The following is a 12,358-nucleotide window of genomic DNA, read 5'->3' on the forward strand; positions in this document are numbered from 1 at the left end:
AATACCAATTTGTAATATTGGTACATTGGACCGTAAAATTACCCTGGCTATACACGCTCGATTAAAATATTATATAATATTGGTACCTATAATAGTATATTGTGGTAAATTTATCGTCTCGTTTGTACGGTCACGTTGTCGTCTTCGTGACGATAATGTAATTAAGCTCCGTGGTAGGTACGTGCGTCGTCTGACACCCGCGCAGATCGGAAGCGTTGAAAAAAAAATTGATGTAAAAATTTCCATCCGATAATATTTTATTCGATTCCGACGGTTCTGAATTCGGTTTCGTGTATGCGTTGGGTACCGAACGACCGCGTAATTGTTATTACTTATTGACGAGACGACAGTATAATAATAACTATGTATATACAGTGTATAGTAGCATGGTGAAATGTTATTATAAATTCCAAGTGTGGACGTAGCGACGATAAGTCGATTTGCCATCGAGTGAGCAAAAATAAATAGAAAAATTCTCGGGACCGCCGAACAATGAGAGAAAAAACTACCGTCAAAATAATGACTGAACTTTATTTCTAAAATATTTAAATAATTTATACGTTTATTATTTACCATGTTCGTTTTCGAACGCGTTGCGCGTGCACAAATGCATATAATACATGCATATTATACCATAACGGGGCTATAAATTACGCATACGCACGTACACTATTTTAATAATAATTGTACGTATTATCTGCAGGGATGTGTCAGTAAAATAATTGTTCTAACGCGCGAGTGTGAACGTTTGACGACTCGATGCGATACAAACTTAAGACGTAACCTGCCCCGCCGCCGTGCAGATAACGCAATATACTTCCTATAAATGTCTCTCAGCGACTTCGATATGTGTGAAAAAGTAGACATAGGTAATACAAATTTAATATTAAATATGTTATGTTATATATAGTTGTATAGGCGTGTGTATACATTAATATCGTCGAAAACTCAATAATATATCGTATTATAATGTTTAGTGTAATAATAATATAATAATACATTACCACGTATAATACACAAATGGATTATTAGACTTCTGAGTATAGTTTATAGTGTTTGTACTTTATAATATTATATTATTTAGCATTATATGCGCTCGCTTAAAAAGTAGCTGAAATATACGCGTACTATGCGGAATATAATATTAACAATATATTATACTATAAAGGTGTATGGATAACCAATCTACACTGAAATTCAAACAATCAACAAAAGTTTGCGACGAGATAATATGTAGTGAACACATATAACGTCTTATATTTTTATAATACAAAGTGTTAAACTTAGAGAATGTTCGTAACATTTAGAGTTTTAGACTAACCTTTTCAAACGTCGGGTACATTTTAAAATTAAAGACTGTCGTCTGATGATGTACGTTTATTGCTGGGAAAACGTTATTTTGATTACGATTTCAGATTGCAAGGAAGCAAGTGATTTCGTTATTTCTTCATAGTTCCCAAAATAAACGATTCTTTAATTCTGATATCTATACCGAATACGTAATTTAATATTATACTCGACAGTGATGCAATTTCCAATAATTGTTTTCGCAATTTTGTGTAATTTAAACTTAAAACATAATTTAAGTTTTCAAGGATTTTACACACTAAATCAATATTTACTTCTAAGTTTGTACTCATCGTGTAATACATACTAAATATACATAATAGAACTAACATAGTTACTTATAGTACCTATGTGGCTATGTAGATTACACCTATTTACGCCGAAGTTCCACTCGCAGAATCGATTGTTTAACGAACGTTACTATACAATACATCCATTATATAGTAACTTATTCAACGACTGGCGAGGTTCAAATGAAACAATTAAAACAAGATACTTACTGTTTGGTATACATCACAGAAAGTACTTATCTCAGTTATTTTAATTAAGCAGGTTACGAAATGACAGATTTAAAATATTATGTTAACCATATTTAACATTTGTTTTTCTCTTATAGTTATTCAAGAAAGATTAGATAACAATAATACAATAACAATATATTAGCGTAAACAATTCAAGTCTTCATTAGAGTGGGCTTTTACACTATCTTTTTTATAAGTAAATGTTTTTTTTAAAGTCTTGTAATTATCAAAGATTTTTTTTTTTTTTTTTAATTGTCACACTTAAAATTTGTAATAATGTATGGGTAAAGGGAACATAAAAATGTAAATTTTACCAATAACGTGCAGCTATGGAAATTTGAACAATCGAATCTTATAAGTATTTAGGTACAGTATCCTATTATTTAATATATATAGTACAGTAAATGTATACAAAACATTTGTACTACAACTAGTACATCCACATATTACAAATAACAATTCGATGAACTTTTTTATTAAAAGTGTTATTCTAGTTTGTTTTTAAAACATTAAAAATCATACAAATAGTCACACATATTTTTTTAGGAAATTCAGATGAGGCACACCACAGACAGCAGAATTATTAAAGCTGCTGGAATTTACCGCATCATGTTTTTATTCATTGGGGTTAACGCTGAAATCGAATATTATTATTTTAAATCAAAAATCAGATAACCGTAAACGCAAATATCCAACCAGTTATTTCATATTAAATTTTATTACCTACTTTAGTATTATTATAATTAATTAATAATTTACGAAAACAATAAATCATTATAGTTGTTTCAATATTATTCATAGCGTTATAGTTGCACACAATTTATCTGTGACTATAAATATAATATATTATTGTCTATTAAAATTATTTATGCACGACTAAATTGTCAACAACGTTAATAATATAAAATATGAAACTAATTTCATCTAGTAATTAAAATTGCATAGTATTACATCGAACAACTACTTTCTGATGCCTTTCTGTACATAATATATGTGTGTATATACGGTATTATAATTTATAATACGTGTGTAGTGTTTATACTCGGACTTAGTAAGGAGAATAAACAAAAAAATCCTTTATAACATCACAATGCGTAACAAACCTAGGATTAAATGTAATATATTCGTCTGCATGAATATGAATTGACCATTAGGTCCAAAATTAAAAGGATAAGGTGTTAGGTGAAAATCATTTATTGTTTTCATCTAGCTTTTAAAAAAAACTAAGAATGATATGAAAACAGAATTCAGTAATTTATAGTATTATACTATCATAGAAAAAAAACCAAACGTTTTAGTTATTAAATTCAAAATTTGGAAAAAAATATATAAAAATAGATTTTTATGATTAGACGTTTGATAAAACGTTTATAGAAAATAATCAAAACCTATCCACCGATTGCGCATCTGCACCTAACGATAGTAATTAGTAGTTATTCAACAGACGCGTGCGTTATTATAATATAAGCATTACCGCCTACCAGTATGCCTCAGATACGTATGACTAACAAGTTATATATAATGAAATGAATAATATAATTAAACACAAGTGAAAGTGGTCGAATCGATAGAGAAACGACTCATAGGACGTATACCTAAACTTATAGATTTCGAAGAGAGACATCAATAAGAGCTCATCGAGACGACGATGACGTTAAAACAGAAAACGATTGAAGTCGGATACGACGACGCAGACGGTATTATGTGTTTGCACACGAGTGCGGTAAGAACCCATAACGTGATATCGTGTGCGGTTACCTATATAACAATATTATATTTTATGTGTATAATACTGTTACGTGATCACATAATATCCGGATGACCGCGACCCCATTACTGCAGCTGGCAAACGGTGAATTACCGACAATTATCGCCGACCAAAACGCCCACAAATGTTGAATATACTAATAAGTAATAGCCAATAATTATTATTTTATTGTCTACTGTTAATATCTATCTACATACTACATAGTATACCTGTGTGTATTATGTACAGATAAAGCCATTAGACAGAAAATACGATCATATACCCAATTCAAAGTATTCAAAACCTACCACCGACGACAACTGTGTAATTTCAGCGGATATCCGGCTTAATGTGGATCCGTAAAAAAAATCGTTTAAATGACCTTCCCCGTAGATAGATACGTATACAACTACTACAGTTGATACGGCCGCCGGGAGGAAAATGCGCGGTATAATGTCTTCCAACCTCCCTAGGCAGTATAATATAGTACCTGCTGTGTATAATATATAATATACTATGTAAACTCGGTGAGACCCGGTGAGAGATTATCCGCTACATTTAGTCTCGTCGACGTAGAAACGCGGTAACAAGCAAAGCAATAAAACAATAACGAAATATACACCGCCGACCACCGGCAGCAGTTGCGTAATACTAATACAGTTCGAGTAAAACGACAACGACGACCAGACGGTTAAAAAAAATACGGTCTGTTGGAGATCGAGATAAGGTGACTCGGGCGCTGCACGCACCACTATATATATATATATATATATATACTGCTAAGGGCACGTGGGCGGGACGAGTGCCACCGCGGGAGTGCGGGAGAGCGGAGGCTGAAAATTAAAATGAAATTGCCCGGAAAGCGTGAACACCGAAAGGGCCCCGGTCGGTCCCGCGGCGATAAATTCGGAATTACCGTGGCGACTACCTTTTTTTTTTTTTTATGAAGGAGAAAACCGGGGTGGATTTATGATTTGAACGCGTTATTCTTATAGCCGGAAGCTCGTTTCGACAGCTATATATATATATATATATATATATATAATATACGTATACCTATATATATATATATAGGCCTTTGCGCTGCACGCACGCGGTGAATATAAAAATACGACGTGAAAGGACGAGAAGTAAGAGGAGGAGGAGGAGGAGGAGAGCAAAAAACCGTCGTGTCGGTAAAAGGCGTGAAGAAAAACTCACACACACACACACACACACATATATATATATATATATATATATACATAAACGCGCAGCAGAGGTAGAGCGTGTGGGGCGTATATTATATATTTTATATAATATATTATTATCGTCCATAAAAACGGTGCAGACAACTCGAATGAATGCCGTTTAAATGATATGTATATGGGTATATACGCGCGCGCATAACGGTCTGCGGGTATTTGTGAGGAAATCGAGTTTAAAGTCAATTTACACCTGCAGCAACGACCTAATCCCGTCGGTGTACGATATAATAACATATTATTATATTATGACGGCGTGTGTGTGTGTGTTACGAAAAAGTGTAACGTCTTGTGCGAAAACACAACAACACTCTTTATATCAGACACAAATACAGTGGGGGGGAGGGATGCCGGCCCCAGAAATGTTTTAAAAAAAATTCTTCAAATATATAGACATTATCCACCCTTATAATAAATATCGATACTACAAATACTTTTTTATAATAGGTACTAGATAGCGTCATATAACGATAAGTTATTAAAAATATTTTGATTATTAATGATAGAATCGTTTGATTTGTATACATATAGCCCCCTATGGGCTTCCCCCCCCCCACACACACACACAATTGTTTTTTCAGTTTTCGTTTCCGGGGCTCGTGTGTTAATACAGTAATCCTATATCCGTTGAATATCCTTGCAGTACACGCACACCGGTATATCGCCTATATACGAGGAGACAGATCCACTGATATAATTGATGATGTTTACTTAAAGACGTTTTCCCATTTCGTTTATTGCTACTCGTATATCGAGAATAATAATAATATACAATCTATACTATATATAGTATTACAATATATCATTTCAACGACGAAAAATTGTTCAAACGATTTCCTGCAGAGTTACGATAAAGCTTATACATTATTATCATTATGTCTGTGTGGTTATAATGCTGGCGATTGTTTTGTATATGAAATGTAAATACTCTGGCACAGAGGACAAATCACGGTGATTTGTCATTATAATGACTACAAAGTAATATAACATATACTAAACGCGTATATAATAATTTTATGTCGTTCGTTATGATCAATTAACAATGACAACGGCGATGGCTTGTATGTATATTATATTATATACTCAATTGTTACATTACTTATAATCAATAGGGTAATTAATTTACTATAAACCAGATAATATGTTAAATAGCACAAGGAATTTTACATTTTAAGAGCAAATGGTTATTAATAGTACTAAATAATAAAGTAAAATAGCGTGTTTTTAAACGTTTAAAATATTTTTTTATATATAAATTGGATAATACAAAAAAAGGCATTTTAGAAAAAATGTCTACGTTCAAAGCATTTCTTTTGAACAAGTCGAACTCGTAACGTGCATTATTTTAGTATTTAGTAGCTTGATGCGATTGCGCCATGTTAAAGTCGTATTATTGTTATGATATCGGAGAATTAAAGAAATTCCGAGTCTTCAAAATGTTCACACTAATAGTACTGTTGTTATTATATAATATATAATATTTTAATAAAAATATACTTGTATAATATTATATAGGTGAGTCGTGAGTACTACTGAACATAAACAGTATACCTACAGTCTACACATATTACACACACGTACGACATTGGTTGAGACAATTATTTTATCGTTGGAAACCAGTTGCTGATTCGCCTACAGGTATAAATATATTGGTATAATACGTTTACAGCCATACAGGCAATTGAAACGGATAAACATTTCAAAAATATTTAAACATCTTTTAAATTGTAATATTATATGATATACGGACAAAGGAGAAAATACGATACATAATATTATTATGATGTATAATGTTTATGTATGTCGAATGATTAAAAATTATGCAATGTCAAACGGCCTATATTTATCTTAGTCAGTAGCCATTGACAATGTAATTTTTGATTTTAAAATCAGATATCGCCATCTCAGGTGTCTTGATAACTTGTTTTGAACCAATTTGCTATGTATGAGATACACAAGACGGTAGTTTCACAGTCGTATAGTAATCATAATGATGTTCGGGTGGCAAACGCGATTATAAATCACGTTTTCTTGACATTAAACAACGATATTTATTATTTAAGCTATACGTACTCGTAGACTTCATAATAATCGCTTGACGCTTGGATAAAATGCATAGCCATTCGTAATAACTTGAAAGTTTAATTTATTATAATATTATAGCGATTTAATGAAATTTGTTCACGGGTGTTAAAAAAAAAAAAATTTAAAAAATGTTTTAAATATTTTAATTTTCAAATATTTATGTGCCTCTTTGCGCCTCCTTGTACCTCATTAGGGCGGATCACCTATATATATATATCTCGGGGCATATACTCACACTGCTCGGCGCTCGCGTATGTATATATGTATGCGTATATGATGTATGTGTATGTATATATAGATAGTCCGCGCTGATGACAAGCTGATGATGCGCGCACATCCCCGTCGGATTTTAGGCAAGAGGGGTACTTGGAGCCACAAAGAGGCGCAGGGAGGCGCAGCATAAGCTGGAGGTGAGGAAAGAGAGGAAGAGGGGCCAGAACTGACTATTTCATACTACTATAATAATGCTGTTCATAAATTATTCACAATGTTCATATACATATGTATAATGTATTACTATAAATTTTTTATTTTACTAAATAATATTTTTTCATTATCCATTATATTTAAATTATAGTACATAATTCAATAATTACGTTTAATATTCCGGATGATGTCTAAATTGTATAAATTGTCAGTTTTGTTGAGCACTCGAGTACTCAAATTACTAAAATACATATTTTAAATAGTTTTGAAAAAAGTACTTGGATAAAGTACCTTGACTAACCAGTGTCTGTATTTAAAATCAAGTACTAATTTTCGAATAATTTTTCTTCTGTTATACAAAGTGAATTACCAAGGACCCCAGCTCCCTTTTTGTCAATAATAATTTAATTTCAAAATCTACTTTTTGAACATTTTAAATACAATCTAAGACCATATTTTTGAATACTCGTGATTTTTTTGTACCATTTACGATGGTTCAATGACGATCCAGATGTCTGTTTTTCAAATGATATAACCCACCTTTTTTCTGTAAATTATTCGCAGATTTTTTTTTTTTTTTAATGTTTATACATTTAAATTAAAATTCGAACAAGTGATTTTCGAGTTATTAAACTATAAGTGTAAAGAATAATGGTCCGTGCCTATAGCCCGAACATCAAATCTATTATCTAACCTATTTTGTATCTACAACAATGTACCGATTGTACCGAACAATGTTTACAATGTACCGATTGTTGGCGCCCGAGCTATAAACACGGACCAATTTAATCACGTAAAATGCAAATAAATATTGTAACTATATAATAATATATTATTATAAATGTACATTGTTATGTGTTTTATACCCTCCTGAAAATTCAAATAACGTCTTGACAAAGAAAACAGATGAGTAATTATTCATAGTTACACCTTACACCATATTATGATACGGTGTAAAATTCTCTATCCAATTAATGTGAAACATGAAAATGCAAAAAAAAAATTCGATTTGGTTGATGTGTAAGGTAAAAAAAAAAGTAAATAAAAAATATGAAAGTATCTATAAATTATTTTTTTTCTGAATATTTAAATACGCTTCGAAATAAGTATTTGTGTTTGTACTTGAATAATTTTTACTTTTTAGAAGTATATTTTACAACGCGGTAATTTGTATGGTAAGCCTATTGATTCCTTTTTAATAATCCATCTACTTTGGCCGCTTTTATTCGGAAGCTGTAATGAGCAATAACCGCGACTTCCTGTATCAGTGCGTGGCTATACGTTGCTACATCTATGTACACTATATGTATTATAAATTATTATAAACGTACTGTGCGCGGTCAATGGATTATTGCGCAATAGTATACTATACTCGGCCTTGACCGTATATATTCTACGACATGTATTCGCATAAACGGTTATTCCAGTTTTTAGTCCACTACAACGTCTACAGCTATTTATTATTATTATTATTTTTTTACTACATTTTTTTTTACGCGAAATGTCAACGCATATTATCGTAGGTCGAGAATATACCTGCATCTCTGTAAACACGTAAACCTGTATGTTACTGCAGCGACGCTCGGAGGTCGTGACGTCTAGTTGTTGGCAATGCAAATAATATAAAAAAGTTAACATACTCTTTATGGTTTATTTATTTTAATATAATATTTCACGAATGATTGATGATTTAATCGCGTTATTGATCCGATAACGCACTGTCGATAAAAACGCATGTATCCCACATAGTGTCGTATATTTAAAGTTCAAATGCCGCATTTTTTTTCATGGCAGCAGAATTTTGACTTGAATGATAATTTTAATAAATTACTAGATTATATTATAGTGATACATTTTCAAAATCCAAAAATTAAATTAATTTTATACATTTTTACGTAGTTATTGTCCACTCCACAAATCAACGCGTTTTTTTTTTTTTTTATGTCTACACGTAATTAATATAGGTACGCGAGCTTAACGTATCATCGGACGCATCATTATATTGACAGGTATTTTCCAGAACATTATCGTTGATTAGCATTTACTAAAAAATAATATTGTATTGGTTATCTCATTTTCACGGTTAGAATAATTTTTGTAATATGAATTTAAATAATCATTAGTCAGGCCATTATCATATTTTTAATTACGTATATGAGAAAGATACTTAAATAAATAACGAGAATACAATTAACTCAACATTTCGTAGGGGTGACAAAAAAAAGTTGGCTATAGTGCAGCAGTTGTGTTAATTCTTCTCTGCGTGCGCCAAGTGATCAAATGTATTTGTAACGAACTATAAGCACGTATAAAATACACTTATATTTTTAAAATATTGTAGTCGTATTTAAACATCATTATATAGTATTATATTATTACGTTTAAAATTATAAATGATATTATAATAACATCAAATTCAATAAGTATAGTAAATTATCAATGCAAAAGTGTTTCCTGTGTGATTGATGTTCTCTAACCAAAGCAGATTTGAAAAAAAATTATTAGAATCCAATCTAAAACGTCACGAATATAAAATATTTGAAAACGATAACGATATAACCATAGTAATAATAATCGAAATAATTGAATAACATTGTATATCTATTGTAACAATTCAAGTATTTATCAGAAATTAAAAAGACTAGTGATTCAAACGACGTCTAACGTAGTAAACGCTAAAGGTATAACATAAATTAAAAGTATTAAGTTAGGTGTATATAAAATAACTTTCTATGAAAGATCAATTTAGAAAAATTGCTAGATTAAAAAAATTGAAAAATTGAAATTTTATATTTTGGTACTAATTTTTAAATATTGAATATAATGAATCTATAATGAAGTAGCTAATCGTAACAACTTACAAAGTTACACATAACAGTGTACTATTTTTTATAGTAACTATATAGTAACCTATAACGGACAGACTGACGGACACAGTGGAGATATAATAATATATTAAGGTATTCTAAACTAATTTTTATAATATTATAGAAACCTAAAAAAGCAAATGATAACAATTTTACAAATTATTACAAATAAATTAATCTTTTTTATTTACGTCTATAGTTTGTTTTAATTTTTAATGCATATCGATCAATCGTTATTATTTTACTGACACCGATAGCGATCGAATCACGGTGTCGTTTGTATGCTGATCAAACGTACCAAACCATAATCGCGCATCGTTGTCATGAAACGCAAATGCATAGCTGTATAAAACAGAATCATAATATTGTTAGATTACGTGAAACCAATCGACGAAGCGGTAAACCTAAAGAAAACGATTTACAGCTGATCGTGTAGCCACCATAATACAATGCGCGACGACGGCATAAAGTTATTGGTGGTGTATAGACTTTTAAATCATCCGTTCTGTGCTTAAAATCAAATAAGCGAGCGAATTCCTTACAATATGCGTATAGGTAATAACTACTACTATAACATGTATCTAATTATACTACATAAACAGTAATAAGTGATAACTATACGTCTTTGGAATAGATGGCGGCGGCGGCGATAAACAGCTACTACGAACCGATGATAGACGACGTAGATTTCCGTTTATCTGTGAGCTCGCCAAATAATTGAATGGATTTCGTTGTGTACAGTCCGTACCTATGAAGTATAATATTGTGGTATAATAATTAACAATCTGAACAGCCGCCGACGTGTATTCGTACAATACACTATACATACATGTATATTATACACACCACGTGCACGTATTATTATACGAAACGATTAATATGTAAATCAGTTTCTATACATAATATTATACACATAGGCAGTTGCGCGCGCGCCGCATAAAAGATGATATTATAAGCTATAAATTAAAAAAAACAGTACGTCCGACACGTGACGGTGGAAATTCTTATTGGTCCACATTTCCGTAATAACCGGTTCCGACGAGGAAAAACTATTAATATTTCACGTTTAATTTTTTTTTTTTAACCGTCTCGCGGTGAAAAATGATCGGCGTTCTCGGATTTTCGAAATCGATATTGCGCGTATTCTACGATATTACTATCGTGTATATTATCCGTTCGATCGCGTCGCGCAGCTTTCGACACGGGTCACCGCAGTTGAAGTTTTGGGCGCAAAATGCATTAGATATTATAACTATTATGTACCGAGCAGATGTACCATGCATCATATACACGTTCGTCACACAGCACCAATTATTATGCACACAGATTATTCGTTCTATCGCGAGCTATAGACAATATCTTATACAGGAAATTTGAGGTATTTTTTTAAATGAAGTCTTGCTGTGGTGTGGTTGAGCAGGATATGTATTTATGTATAGCCTCACGGTGCATGTTCTTCTAAATAACTTTTTTCATCGGTATATTCTAATTTTATTTTATTTTTTTTTTTTATTTTTTTTGATAAATATTGATTTCTTTTTTCTCAAAATTGTGTATCTACAGTCACATTCGTGTTGTCATAATATTGTTATCTATACTGTATCTTTTGAATAGTCTAATCGTCTCAACGATTAATATTTTTTAAATTGCAATAAAACAACTTAAATATCGCTACCTATATGTTTTGTTTAGATACCTGAATTTTGTCGAAAAAAACATTAAGTATAATATATGTTTTCTATAATTTTATTTCCTATATATATATGTGTGTATGTATTACAAGAATAACAGAACAACTTATGAGGAACTTTGTATTGCACTGTCGAGGTTTCTGAGAAAGAAAACATTTTTTTTCTTCTCTTAATCCAAAAATTGTCGCGTTTTTTTGATTTGCGATACGACAATCGTCAATCACCCTGTACGGCGTGGTTTTAAATCGAATGTATTTTCTCGCCGTGAGAAATCGAGTGTATATACGATCGTAACCTCGGCGCAGCAGAGGTCAACGTGGCAACGCCATCATGCTAACTTGCGTCGTTTTTATGCTGTGCGTATACAGTTATTACTCATTATATTTATTTTACTTTTTTCTTTTTTTTCTTACAGAAAGTGAAAACGTCA

The sequence above is a fragment of the Rhopalosiphum maidis genome, chromosome 1, assembly GCF_003676215.2.
Source record: "Rhopalosiphum maidis isolate BTI-1 chromosome 1, ASM367621v3, whole genome shotgun sequence".
Lineage (NCBI taxonomy): Eukaryota > Metazoa > Arthropoda > Insecta > Hemiptera > Aphididae > Rhopalosiphum > Rhopalosiphum maidis.